This window comes from Chlorocebus sabaeus, chromosome 4 (assembly GCF_047675955.1).
Source record: "Chlorocebus sabaeus isolate Y175 chromosome 4, mChlSab1.0.hap1, whole genome shotgun sequence".
Taxonomy (NCBI): domain Eukaryota; kingdom Metazoa; phylum Chordata; class Mammalia; order Primates; family Cercopithecidae; genus Chlorocebus; species Chlorocebus sabaeus.
This window is the reverse complement of record NC_132907.1, coordinates 3,017,468-3,032,631: the sequence shown is the minus strand read 5'-3', so window position 1 is coordinate 3,032,631 and position 15,164 is coordinate 3,017,468. Positions and strand designations below refer to the sequence as shown.

Genomic DNA, 15,164 nt, shown 5'->3' with positions numbered 1-15,164 from the left:
TCAGAATGAGAGCTCACTTATCACCAATGGGATGGCCCAACGAATTCATGAGGGATCCACCCCCATGATCCAAACACCTCCCACCAGCCTCACCTCCAACAACGGGGATTACAATTCAACATGAGATCTGGGTTGGGACAAATATCCAAACTATATCAATGTTACTATTGTAATTGTTTTGCAGTGGCATCAACTGCGCCCACAGAAGATGGTGAACTTATTTGATAAATGTTATGTGTGTTTTCTGGCTGCTCCACCAATCAACTGTTCCCCTGTCTTTTTCCCTCCCCTTGGGCCTCCCTCTTTCCTCAGGTAAAAAAAAAAAAAAAAAAATTGAAATAGGCCCATTAATAACCTTACAATTGTGCCTTAGTGTACAAGTGAAAGGAAGAGCTGCACATCCCTCACTTTAAATCAAAAGCTAGAAATGATTAAACTTAGTGAGGGAGCATATCAAAAGCCAAGATAGGCCAAAAGCCAGGCCTCTTGCATCAGGCAGCCAGGTTGTGAATGCAAAGGAAACATTTTTTAAAAAATTAAAAGTGCTACTCTAGTGAACACATGAATGATAAGAAAGTGAAATCATCTCATTGCTGATATGGAAAAGGTTTTACAGTCAGGTAGAAGATCAAACCACCACCAACATTCCCTTAAACCAAATCTTTATCCAGAGCAAGATCCTAACTGTCTTCAATTCAGTGAAGGCTGAGAGAGGTGAGGAAGTGTCAAAAGAAAAGTTTGAAGGTAGGAGAACTTGGTTCATGAGGTTTAAGGAAAGAAGCTGTTTCTACAGCATAAAAGTGCAAGGTGAAGCAGGAAGTACTAATGGAGAAGCTGAAGTGAGTTATTCAAAGGATCAAGCTAAGATCATTGAAGAAGGTGGCTACACTACGCAGCAAATTTTCAAAGCAGATGAAACAGCCTTCTGTTGAAAGAAGATGCCATTTAGGAAATACACAGTTAGAGAGGTGAAGTCAATGTCTTACTCCAAAGCTTCAAAGGACAGGTTGATTCTTTTTTTATGGCTAATGCAGCTGATGAGTTTAAATTGAAGCCTATATTCATTTACCATTCCAAAAATCCTAGGGCCCTTAAGAATTACACTAAATCTCCTGTGCTTGTGCTCTATAAATGGAATAATAAAGCTTGAATCATGGGATATCTGTTTATTGCATGGTTTACTGAATATTTTAAACCCACTGTTGAGACCTACTGCTCAGAAAAAAAGATTCTTTTCAAACTATTACTGCTGCTTGACAATGTACCTGGTCATCCAAGAGCTCTAATGGAGATGTACAAGGAGATTTATGTTGTTTTTATGTCTGCTAATACAACATCCATTCTGTAGCCCATAGAACAAGGAGTAGTTTCAACTTTTAAGTCTCATTATTTAAGAAATACATTTTTAAAGACTATAGCTGCCAAAGATAGTGATTCCTCTGATGGACCTGGGAAAAGTCACTTGAAATCCTTCTGGAAAGGATTCATCAATCTAGATGCCAATAAGAACATTTGTGACTTGCAGGAGGAGGTCAAAATATCAACAATGAACAGGAGTTTGGAAGAAATTGATTCCAACTCTTTGAGATGTTTAAGACTTCACTGGAGGAAGTAACTGCAGAAGTGATGGAAACAGCAAGAGAACTAGAATTAAAAGCAGAGCCTGAAGGTATGACTGAATTGCTGCAATCTCACGATAAAGCTTGAAAAGATGAGGAGTTGGTTCTTATGAATGAGCACAGAAAGTGGTTTCTTGATATGGAATCTATTCTTGGTGAAGGTGGTTTAAACACTTGAAATGACAACAAAGGATTTAGAATATTTGATAAATTTAGTTGAGAAGGCAGTGGCAGGGTTTGAGAGGATTAAGTTCAATTTTGAAAGAAGTTCTACTGTAGGTAAAATGCTGTCAAACAGCATCGCATTCTACAGAGAAGTCTTTTGTAAAAGGAAGTCAATTGATGTGGCAAACTTCATTGTTCTCTTATTTAAGAAATTGCCATAGTCACCCCAACCTTCAGCAACCACCACTCTGACTAGTTAGCAGCTGTCAACTTCGAGACAAGACTCTACACCAGCAAAATAATTATGTCTTGCTGAAGGCCCAGATGCTCCTTACTATTTTAAAGCAATGAATTATTTTTAAATTAAATATGTACATTGTTTTTCAGACATAATGCTATTGCATATTTAATAGACTACAGTATAGTGTAAACGTAACTGTTTTGTGCACTGGAAAAACTTTCTGTGACTCAATTTATTGAAATATTCACTTTATTGTGGTGCTCTGGGACCAAACTGACAATATCTCTGAAGTATGCCTAAATAGGCTCTCTCTCTCTCTATATATATATGTATGTGTGTGTGTATGTGTGTGTGTAAGTTCTTTTTATGTATAGGTGATGCGAATCTCACGGATTATTGTGAGGATAAAATTATATAATATATGCAAAAGCCATACCAAGTTAAACTATGCAAAAGTATTCAAGGCTTACAATCCATAGGTATACTTTCATAAACTGAGCTACGCTGAAAAATCTTGCAGGATTTTTGTCTTCTTCATGTGATGGGCACACTAAAGAGAAAATGTTGTGTCATAAAAATGGAGTAAGATGAAAAGAAACACTGCTTAATGTAGATGTCATCTACATCATCTGAGACTCTTGAGATGTCATACATTGCAAAGCAGGCAAAGGGGGAACAACTACAAAGTCTGCAATGAGGGTGCAAGCTCAGTGTGTTTGAGGAAAGAAAACAAGCCAGCAAGGTAAAAGTGAAAGATGAAGTTGAGGGAGCCCTCCCGTAACATGCCAAGATATTCTTATCACTTTCCTCTAAACACCCCTGGCATTTTCTCTCTTACTCACTTGGTTTCTAAGTATATAATCTTGTATCATCCCACTTTAGTTGGTAGTATACAGTTTTTACCACAGGCTCTTTGATGGACTCCATATCTTGGACTCTATATCTTAAGGCTCCTTATGCTCTTCACAGCACTCAGTGAAATGCTTTGCACATAATAGGTTCACAACAAGTAGTAGTATAATTGTTGATGAAGCCCAATTATATAAACTATTTTTCCTAGCAAAACAGAATAAACTTGAGACCTGCAAAAGTGAATGTCCTAAGTAGGAGGTGGCCCTGTAGATTAGCTCAGTCTAACAGTGGTGAGTAGTTTGAAAATAGAGCGTTTGAGTCTTCTGTATTCACTGGATTTCATTTAATGTCAATATCTAATAGAGCTCATTATGTGGCTGAAACTCATTAAAAGTTTGCTGAAATTCATCAAATGGCACACGTAAGATTTGTACATTTCATGATATGCAGATTTCTCCTCAGAAGAAAAAAAGAACTGTAAATAAATTTTGCCCTCTAGTTAATGATAAGCACACTGAAGGATTTCTGGAAAAATATAACTATGGCTGTAACCGACTTTGAAATGCATCAAAAAAGTATATGGATTGATGGATGGGTGGCAATATGGACAGGTATATGCAAAGGCAAGTGTAGCAAAATGGTAGATCAAGATGATGGGTGTTCAGGTATTCATTGTAAAGTTATTTCAACTTTTCTATAGGTTTGAATTTTTTATAATATGGGGGAAAGTCAGTTGAAATTGATAACTGAAAATTTCTATTAACAAAATGATTCAGTTTATAGGCAATGTGCTCTCAGTTTTATACATCTGAGCTTTCAGAAAATCTTCTGATTCTTACATAAATCCAAGATATGGTCTGTTAATTTATGATTTTGAAAAGTACCCAAGGAAGTATTGTAATCAATTCAACTTATTGCCTTCATAATTTAAGAGTTTTGGTTATGTTCACTTATGTTTTTCCAATCATGGCTGTGTCCCTGATAAAACTTCCTAATCTATAGTGAAAAACTGTAGTCATTTGTGATGGGTAATGATAATCGATTTTTAACAATCCATATTACTTACTGAATAGTACATCCTTACCTTAGCATTTCACCACGAGCGAAGCCAAAAAGTACAATCAACAGAATATATCAATAGTCCCTCCCTGTGTGTCTCTCTCTGCCTGCATTTCCATGTTTGTCTTCCCCCATTTCTTTCTTTTTCCTGAGACAGAGAAATTACATAGCTTAGGTAAGCATGACATTTAAATGGGAGGGAATATGATCAACATTAGTGCAGACTAAAATTCTATAACTAGATTTATCTTCTTTTAGAATGAAATCTCTAAGAAGCTGCAGCACATTTGTGCCACTGTGTAACATAAAGTTTAACAATTTCTCTCAATTTGCAGAACTTTTGGTTTCTACCTTTATCATCTAAGTTCTGAACAGTTTATTTTAATGTATTCCTTTTGTGTATGATAAGCTGTTCTTTAGTTTTTCTGTTAAAACAACAGAATGCACTCTCACATTAACACTTTTGTAACCTAGGAAAAGTGAATGGAATGGCTGTCTGAAGTATACTTCTAACTTTCATTTTGTATTCCTGACAATTTGTATCTTTGAAGGAGACTTGGAGTGACAGCACTATAGTATCCCCGCTTCATCGGGGCCAATTTAGAGAAAATCTTTGGAATCAGTGGAAGTTCGAAGTTTTGAAAAGGTCTACACAGGTGTCAATAAATATGAGAAATGGGCTCAGAGTTTTGTGTAAATGAATAGGTTGCATGTATTTTAAAGCAGTCTTACGGGAGCACACTGAGAGATCTGGCATTCTTAAAATCAAACATATGTCATATCAGCATTCCTAGTACAAAGTATTTTGTTTCTGGTTTCTGCACTCCAAATAGCCCTGTGTAAAGGCACATCATTGAACCAAAGCATATGGAGGCAGCTATTCAGTTATGCTGAGCTATGCTGCAATATCTTTTTGCTACTGCCTTACTCACCTATTTCTACACATTTGCCAATGGAAATTTCTGCTCTAGAAATTATACCGTGGCAAAGAGAAAAGTAAATACATGAGGTCTGATTCCATTTCTCAAGGCATATCAATATGAAACAGTGCTATTGTCTGTTTCCTGCGACTGCTGAATCAAGAAAACATATGCACCTATGCCTTAAGGAAGCAGTAACTCTTTAAACTGCCCTTTTTATTTACAATTACTTAATTACTTTATTTTGCCAAAAATAAAGGTCATTAAAATCATCTTGAAGCTTGACTTAAATTTCAGAAGTAGCCTGCAAATAGTTGTACAGTCTTTACCTATGTTCCATTTAACACATTTAATAGATGTAAAAGCTCACAAGTGATGATATAAAGGATAGTTTACGCTTGCAATGCATTTTTGTCCAATTAATAGATTGCCTGTGTGTTGCATATTTTGCATGACAAAAGAGCAGAATATTAAACTGCCATTCATAATGAAAATGCACTTTGCAAATTAAAAGTGCCGAAACAGAAATTTTTCACCCTGTTTAGGAAATAAACAGTCCTTAACCAATTAAACTGCATTGTAATAATTCTATGATTTATTGCAAGTTGTTTAACTTTCAAAACTCGGCTAACCCATATTAAGGTCACAATCCATCATGTCTTGCTTGGAAAGCCAGCAAATAATGGCTGTTGTATTAGCTGCTTTTGATGATAGTATGAAAGAAGTATTAGCACTTGTCAACAAAACTGCTTACAACATAACATTAGCATGCATGGGCTGCTGTACCTATTTATTATTCTGGCAGCTTCACACATATTGTTACAAGCTTATAAAACATTTTGTCGGGTGGAAACCGAATGTACACTGTTTGGTTTTCTGATAGACTGGCAGCATAAATGTCTGGGCTGACTTAGTTTAGTTTAAGTGTAAATAGAGACACAAATTCTTCAACCTGTTCTCTTATTGATACTGAAAAGTGCTGAATTATTCAGCATCCAACTCTTCTGTTTGTGTCTATCACAGTTATCAATTACCCATCAGTCTTCTTGTCAAAACAGAATGGATTAATCTGGCTGAAAATAAGACAAATAAATGGATACTATAACAGGGGTGTGGGGTTGCCAGACTGTCAAAGGGAAATCCAGGCGCACTGACATTTGCCGTCAAAAATGGGATCTCTGGCTTAAGTGAGCAAATGATTCCCTTTTGCGAGCCAAGAATGCACTTAGCTCACCGTAAGTAAATTAATCTGCCTTCTTCAACTGCTAATGCATTAGCACTGAGGTAGTAGTTCCATTGCCGAAATTCTTTCATGTTTCAATAATTTTGGTCATTGCTATTGTTTCTCACAGGAAAGGCAGATACATTCAGACACTTTATCTTGGTAAATAAAAGGTTGCCTGGTAAATAAATGAACCCATTTAACAACGAAGTTGTTGCTGATAGTTTTGTGCCACTTCATAGCTCTCAGCTGATGTGACACCAAGTAACTCTTTGCACAGATGGCTGGTGGAATCCATCCAGCATCTGCAAAGTCCATCCCTGTTTTCTTTCCCAAACATTTTATTTGGAAATCTTGTTTGGCAGACTTCCTGAGACTCTGCCTGGCTGTTCAAAGTACATATTTCCAATCTATCTCATTTGGCCCTTCTAGAAAAAAAGAACCAGCAAAGTGCCTTCTGATTTGGCACAAAAATTTCAGCCACAGACTGAAGCAAGTTTTAGGTTCCTGGCCAAAAATTTACAAGAATTTTATCTTAGATGCTTCCATACTGGACTATTTTACATAGTCATCATTAACATCTGAAGCCTTCACATCACGACAGGATCAAAGCCTCTCAATCTGTATCATCTGATAGCTTCACTTTGCCAAAAGTTCCCTCTTGTTCTTATTTTCCCAGACATTTTGTGTAGTAACGATTGCAGACACTGTTCTTACTGTGGGGTGGTGAGTAATTTAAGGACAGCTACCTGCTGGAAAATGGTTCCATTCACTTGATGATGAATGAACAGATTACTTTAGAATGAATCATCATCTTTTTTCTTTTTCCAATAGATTGTGTAAAGAATCTTAAGCATTTAAAAATAAAAAACTCTTCCTACATTTGGGGAGTTTCAAAGAGGTCATACTAAAAATTGAATTCTAGGTACAACTTCTGCTGTCCTCTTAAAGACTTAGACAGAGTGGAAATTTCCATCTCACATTCCCAGAACATTACCTCAAATTTCTCCTCAATGTAAATCAGGTTCCCAGAACTTCAACATTAAAAAGAAATGCACTAATTGGCCCAGTCACAATTTACTTTTGCTAAATCTCATTTGCTTTGTATATAATCCCAAGGTTACTTCATAGAAGCACTGCTTGAAATAAGGCAGTGTTTTTATTATCAGTAGATTGTTTTACTTTATCTCTCTCTCCTTCTTCCTTTTTAAAGCAAATAACTCACTTATATAGAAAGGTAGCGTTCTACAAAATTTTGCATGGTCTAAAAGTGTTTTCAAAGTTTTAATTTTTTTCTAAAATTAATTATTTGCCACACTAGAAACTAAGTTGATAGACAGGTGTGTATAAAGAACTTGCTTCCAAATTCCAGATGTCATTTCCCACTCTTGAGGAACATTTCAAAGTATATGGTTGCCATTTCAGATTCAACTTGTCCCAGTCTAAACATTTTCTCTCTCTGGTTCCCTTTTTCCAAAATCCCAATCAGTTACTAAATTCTGCAGTCTGCCTTTATAATATCTCTTCTGTTATTCTCCTTTCCATTACCACCATCAGCATGCTTTCATTCCACGCTGATTCATTTGGATATTCATGCATGCACCAGATCACTTATTCAACAATTATTTGAGCACCTAATGTGAGTAGTCTCTCTGCCTCTAGCCCTTCTAGCATTCTTCCTACCCCAGCCCTCAGCCCTCATTCTGAAATGCCCTCCACCCATCATACCCATTTTTAAATATCAGTTCAAATGACATCTCCTTGTACATTTTTCTTTCCTTGCTTCCTTCCTTCCTTCCTTCCTTCCTTCCTTCCTTCCTTCCTTCCTTCCTTTCCTTCCTTCCTTCCTTCCCTTCTTCTCTTCTCTTCTCTTCTCTTCTCTTCTCTTCTCTTCTCTTCTCTTCTCTTCTCTTCTCTTCTCTTCTCTTCTCTTCTCTTCTCTTCTCTTCTCTCGTCTTGCTCTGTTGCCCAGGCACTCCAGCCTGGGCAACAGAGCAGAGTGCAGTGCTGCCATCTCAGCTCACTGCAACCTCTGCCTCCAGGGTTCAAGCGATTCTCCTGCCGGAGCCACCCAAGTAGCTGGGATTAAAGGTGCCTGCCACCATGCCTGCCTAATTTTTGTGTTTTTAGTAGAGATGAGGTTTTGATATGTTGTCTGGTCTCAAACTCCTGACCTCAAGTGATCCACCTGCCTTGGCCTCTCAAAGTGCTGGGATTACAGGTGTGAGCCACCTGCCTGGCCCCTTGTACATTTTTCTTATTGTCTCACTCATATGGAATTTTTTAGTTCTTCAAGTCTGTTGAGCATTTTTCTGTTTCCTTTATTATAACTTGGTAGAAATCCTGTTTCTGACACTTACTAGCTGTGTGGCTGTGGGAAAGTTATAGAAACAACAGAAACCTCAGTTTCTCCTGTAAGACCTGAGATATTATCACCCCATGGGTTGTAAGTGTTAAATGAGCTAATGCATGTAAAATACTTAGAACAATGCCTGGCACAGTGAATGTTCATCAAATTCTTGCTTGTTATGTTAATGCACACAGTAGGACTTGGAAATATATGTGTTTTAACCTTTGTGGGTTGAGAGGTAACAACCATAATTGCCTTTGGTAAAGGAGCTTAAAACTATACTTATGATCCTGGGTGGCAGGCCTTGCAGGGTATAGCATCCTGGGCTGAACAGTCTGGAGCCATGCTGTTTGGCTTCATATCCTGGCCTTTACCATTTGCTAGCTTTGTTTAAGTGGGAAGGAAGGCAGCTGAAAGTTTCTATATCTTGTAGGTAGTTGTTAAGATTAACTGAAAGTAAAATGCTTAGTAGAGTGCCTGGCCCATAGCAGGATTTCCGTAAGTATAGCTGTCATTACAGTAGAAGAGTTCCAAAATGTTCCTTGATCTGATTTTATGTGGTGAAAAAGGACTAGTTAAATGAATGCACAATTCCCTGAATTACGGTCACTTCTCCTAGGTCCATAAAATCTTAAAGAGAGTGTTTCAAAGAGTTTACACTCATTTTCTGGCCTTGTGTCTTCCCTCATACTCATCCTTCCCTTCCCTGCCCCACACATCTAGGAACATCCTCCCTGTTTACATCCATCTTTCTGAGTTTAAGAAGCTTGTCCCTACCACAGACTTTCTGACTAACCTAGCTCTCAAAGATTTGTCATCTAAATGCCTGAAGCATTTAGCGGTTTTTACCGCAAAATTGAGCTCTTAATTATAAATTGTCTTGCAGAGTTTCCTCTGTGTTTGATTTGCCATTCCAGAGATATTTCACTATCTTTCTGCTTCCTATCTCTCTTTTTTCGGGAATCCACAAAGCTCTCTGGATAATTTTCCTGGCCTGTCATGGTGACCATGCCACTTGTCCTCCAGGTATTAGCACAGGGTTCTGGTTCCAGCCAGGCTTCTGGGCTTGATTATCTTTAACCTAACCATATGAAGAAGGTCTTGCAGCATGAGATAGGCCCTTGCTATTGGCCAAGTCTGTGTTTGTGCACCAGGAATAATTTTCCTTCTTCGTAAACTATGTTTCTCCAACCTCTTAGAATAAACCATATCTTTATTCTACAGACAGCCTTATCTGATTGAAGCAGCACTATGTTGTGTGGGGAAAATCATGGACTTGGAAGTATTCAAGTTTTGGGTTTGAATCTTGGTTTTTTTGTGGGGAGGGAACAGGGTCTTGCTGTGTCATCCAGGCTGGAGTGCAGTGCCATGATCATAGTTCACTGTAGCCTTGAACTCCTGGGGTCAAGTGATTCTCTCACCTCAGCTTTCCAGCTAGCTGGGACTACAGGTGTGCACCACCATGTCTGGCTAATTAAAATTTTTTTTTTTTCTTGGAGACAGGGTCTCAGTAGGTTGCCCAGGCTGGTCCTGAACTCCTTGTCTTAAGCAATCCTCCCATCTTAGCCTCCCACATAGCTTGGATTATATGAATCTTGGTTTTGTCACTTACTGTGACCTTTGGCAAGTCACTTTTCTGAGTTTTGTTCAGGTATAAAAATATCAATACCTAGCTCACAGAGCAGACATGTGGATTATGTGAGATAAATAACATAAAGTGCTTGACGAATAGTAGGGAGGAAACTTTAGGTACCTTACCCCTCCAATTAATATGAAATCATATTAATAACATCAACAGTTTATCCATATTATATATAGTACCCATTGACACAATTATGATTACTCCACCTGTAGTTTTACATTTACATGGGATACATATGCTTCCATTTAACATTTCTCTTCAAACAATTGTCTGAGTAAAGTATATACTGGATATATTTGTAAACATAACTAAGTGCTGTGATATGCAACCTAGCAAATCTAGAATCTTAAAACTTACTAGTTGTTCAAAGTTGATAGGTATTGAAAATTATCTTTTACATGAAACACTGGTATCTTATCTTCTTTACATTTGAGGAAATTGGAGGCCAAAGGCTAAAATGTCCCTTGGTTAAAGATAAAATTCAAGGGAGTGGAGCTACCATGCCCATGGCTTACCTTCCAATATTTGAATTCTAGATATGTATTTCAAGAAAGTGAGGCAGTGTTTCACAAGACAGCTTCCCTCTACAGCAGTCTCAATTATCATGCCAAAATGAGTCTCATAACAGAATTTACCTGCAAATTTTTAATAAATCCCTCAGCGAATAGTTGTTCTGGTAGTGTATATCCAGACTTTGATTGAGAAATGAGAGATGAATGGTTTAAAACTGAAGCCTGCTTATACACAGAATTTCTGAGTAGAGAAATCACAATAAAATATTTAATTCCTAGGTTCAAATGGGCAGCCTGTTTGAACCTACTTGCTTGCTTTCTCTCCCCTTTACCCCTTTCTCCCTTTCTTTTTTAATTTCCTTCTTAGCAGTCTGAATTGACCAAGTTCTAGGCCATTTATTGACAAGTCTGTTTCTAGCTACAAATACTTCAATCTTGTCAGAGGACAGTCTAACCTCTTGAGTCAGAGTTAGCATGCAGGGGTCAAATTACCTCTATGAGCATGATACAAAGACAGGAAATTCAAAACTTAATGTGACTGATCGATGACTAAAATGAATATGATGGTAGAGACAGTTCTACCCTCATGGAGTCATCTTTAAGTATAAAAGAGGTCTTGAGAAACCACAATACTTACCATTGGCTTGGTGGGTGAGTGGCGAGCAGGCAGGAGATATTTTTCTGTTTCCTCTTTAAACTCTTAATAGAGGACTATTGAGAGGTCCTGACTCAGCGACTTCCTAAGTTACTCAGTCCTTTAAAAAGGTTGAAGTGTGACCTCAATTCTGTGTAACACAGATCTATAATCTGTCTTCAATTTGGAAAGCCTAATCTTTAGAGAAACTGAGAGAATAATATCACAATAACGGTATCTCAGTTCGACAATAAGATTTTCTCCCACATAGATTAAAAACAGACCTAGGAACAATCTTCAAGAACATTTTATTGTTTTGATGAGACAATAAAATATGAAGTTATCATAATAACAGTGAGGTACCTTTTCTTCTTCTGGCAGGAAGAGGTAAAGCAAAGTATTTTCCAAAGTGGCGAAGTGGACAAGAGTTTCTCTTTGTCCCATGTATGTAGTGTCTAGTTTTAGAAGTGGGATTCCCACAGCGATGGTTTCTACTGCATGTTTTGAAGGAAGTTGATGATATGGCTTTTGTCTGAGAATATTAGTACTGACAAGCTTATGACAGGGAACCAGGTCTCCTCCTCTACTCCTTCTCCCCACTCTCTTTAATTTACCACACCGAAACTGGATAGGGTACATGAGTGCCTTGGGGGAGTGGGTGGGTCAGGTGGGGTGGCACACACTGAACAAGCAGAGAAGATTCCACAGGAGTCCTCTCAAAGGTGAAAACCGTTACATATGTATTACCTTGTTTAGTTTTATAGTAATTGTTCCCTTTGTTTATAGAATATTCTAGTATAAATTGCCATTATGGTGATCACTCCAAAGCTATAATGCATACATAGAGCAGATATGAGTTATCTCCCATAATTCTCTTGTCTGTTCAGTGGGCTAGGTATTGATATTTTTATGTCTGAACAAAACTGAGTCTCAGAGAGGTTCAGCAAATTGCCTAAAGTCATTACAGTTAGTAAGTAGCAAAACCAAGATCCAAGCCCAGAACTTTATGACTGCAAAGTCCATGCTTCTTCCACACAGTGTCAGGCTGCCTCAGTTGGTAAGGTTTGTTGGGAAACAAAGATGTGATTTATTTTAAGAAGTGACAGATATACAGTTTGGAAGGAAAGTGGAAGGAATTTGGTCGTTTCTTCTATCTCCTCTCTTTATTGTCCTTACCTTCTTCATTCTTTTCGTCTTCACTTTTGCCATTCTCAGAATAAATAAGAAAGTTCGTTCCTGAGGTAGAAAATGGTGGCAAAGTATGCAGCTGCCTACTTAAAGAAATATGGGGGAAGCTCCTTGCCATTCACTTGCCATAGCAGCTGAAATTCCCACTATTAGAGAGTTGCTTCTTTGGGAACTTTGTGTACTTCTTCTCTAAAAGTTATCTTTGAATTTATGATGTAATTGACTTTTCCCAGGATTTTTGTGCCCAATGTAATCATCACAGAACATACTACTTTTGATTTGTAATGAAGGAGCATAAAATGTTTAAACAAGCCCTTTGTAGACAAAGAACAGAGCAAGTTCTTTGGGAAAGAAAATCTGAAAGGTGTTAGAATTCAGGAAGGAGGATCCTGGCATGGTGCTTTGTGGAAAGTCATCTTAATTTTATTTGCATCGACCCAGGGGAAATGAGGCATGTGCAGACCTTAAAATAGGTTTAATTTCAGCTTAGATGTCAGGAAACCTTCCCTGACTCCCTGAGACCAGGTTGTGAGTCCTTGCCCTGAGCTTTTATAAATATCTGCACTTCCCTTTATCCAGCATGTATTTTGTTGTCATTGTCTGTCCAACTCCATCACTAGACAATAAGTTCCTTGAGAGCCTTTATTCACTCGAGGAATATTTCCAGGGTTAGTGTAAAGTTCAGAAGAAAATCTAGATTAAAATATCTGAAAGAGCTGAATCTTCTTTACTTTTAACTTGGAGGTCCTCTGTAGCATGGGAAAAAGTCAAACATACTCTTCTATTAATACTTTACAATTGTAGAGTTGAGTAAATAAGGTGTAGTCATCTTTCAGTAGAGGGCAATGGAGATTTACCAGGAAAATATAAGGGAGGATAATAAATATATTTTAAAATGTTTTGAAGGGAAGACTAAAACTTCTTAGGAGTTTTTCATTTTTGCTAGGTTACTAAGAATGGAATTCATGATCTCACTACTGACTCAAAAAATGTGTAGATAGGTGTGTGGTTCAAAGTGTGAAAGATTTAAGGAAAAGCAAAGAAAGCAATAAAGTGCAAGAAATGGAATGTGCAAGTAGAATAATCATAAATGAGTGGGATTTTAGGGTATTGCTAAAATGCAAAAGAGTATCAGATAAGAAGCTGCTTGACAGTGATTACTTAGAACCAGTAACCTTTCCAAAAGATAAATTAAGAAGCAAACAACAAAAGCCTCTCATTCAGAATAATTTTTTTTTTTTTTTTTTTTGAGAATTTGTCAGCTCGTTACCTGTCTAGAATGACAAAATCTCCTCTTTGTCCTGATCAGTGAAGTTGTGTCCTGATTTGACACAATTAAACCTCTGCTGGCCAGATTCTGTCACAGGACCCCATAATTCACTGTACTTAGTAATCACTTGGCAAATTACCATGGTCATCAACACAAATGGAAATAGATTCGCCTAGAGGAAAGGTCACCAGTGAATAATAGACCAAAGCCCTGTAACCTGTTGCAAGTCTGAGCTACTGCTTGGCCTTGGGTCACTCACATAGTGATTCCTGGCAACTCATCTCTCGCTGTAATACAGAACATAGTATAGAAAGTGGATATCAGTCCATAGACCCCATTATGGGGAGGTGGGTGGGGGAAGAGAGGAGAAGTTGCTGACTGGCAGAAAGGCCTTGCTGCAATGTGGATTGACCACTAAGGAAACCAGCCCATCAGCATGAACCTGACAGCAGTGTGCACTGTGGTGCTCTAATGAACAACCCTGGACTACTTTTTTCCCCCTCTCTGTTAAGTAATCCTGCAGGGATTACAAATATGCTTCTAAGATTTCTATTTTACTTCCTTAAATAAACCTGCAATTTCAGCCTGCTATGAACCATTGAAATTGCCACTTTCTAGGTAACAAATGGTTGCATATAGGCAGTTTTACATGATTCAACCTAATTGTTAAATGGTCACACAGATTTGGTGCTATAACATAACTGTGGGAAGAAAGAAAGAATTAAAATGTGAACACCAAATATCTTATTTTTTTCCCTAAGGAAACCCGATCGGGTTAAAAGAGAAGGCAAATTCCTTTTAGCTGCAATTATTGTTTGTAGAATATCTAATCACATGATGCTGTGAAGTGTACACAATACACAGAAGACACCAACATTACCCTTGAGGAATTTATCATCTGTATGTGAGGATTTGGCTAAATATAGAACAAAAACAGTGTTTCCATTTTCCCACCTAGCAGACAAAAATGGCTGAATTGTAAAGTGCAACTAATCTCTCACAAAGTATACTGATGCCAGTGCCAGCCATATATCCCCAGAAATATCACCACTGGCCTTATTTTGCTGCCTGCTACAATCCCCTTCCACCCCCACTATATTCTAGATATATTAGCCCTCTTTTCTGGACTGACCATGTAATTTGCAAGACCAGTGTGAGGCCTCTTGTTAAAAATTTAAGAATTTCATGATGGTGACAGCAGAGCCTTAAACTGGGGACCCTTAAGCATAGGGCCATGTGTAACACCCAGGTTGCATGTCCATGAAGCCAGTTTTGCTTCTTTCTGTTTCTCACATATGCCAAATTCATTCCCACCCCAGGGCTCTGGTACCTTCTGTTCTCTCTGTTTGGAATGCTCTTCTTATGGTTAAGGGCTCAGCTCAAAAGCTTCTTCCTCAGAGAGGCTTTCCTTTACAACTCTGTTTAAAGAAGGCTTTTTTTTTTTTTGGTCATTCTGTGTGACATCACACTATTTTGCTTTTTTCCCCCAA

At 37.8% G+C, this 15,164-nt stretch overlaps 1 protein-coding gene and 1 long non-coding RNA gene across 5 annotated transcripts in view; one reads left to right on the top strand and one right to left on the bottom strand.

Moving 5' to 3' along the window:
- The window catches only part of KIAA0825 (KIAA0825 ortholog), a 495,887-nt gene that overhangs the window by 89,900 nt on the left and 390,823 nt on the right, over positions 1-15,164 (bottom strand). Inside the window, exon 19 of one of the 3 annotated variants that reach the window (XR_012092698.1) lies at positions 3,962-4,084. The exons of the other annotated variants lie outside the window; for them this stretch is intronic. The gene's annotated coding sequence lies outside the window, so the exon portion shown is untranslated. The remainder of the gene's footprint in view (positions 1-3,961; positions 4,085-15,164) is intronic. 3 annotated transcript variants of the gene reach the window in all.
- Positions 1-15,164, top strand: part of LOC140711484 (uncharacterized) — a 297,959-nt gene that overhangs the window by 129,908 nt on the left and 152,887 nt on the right. The gene's annotated exons all lie outside the window — the stretch shown is intronic.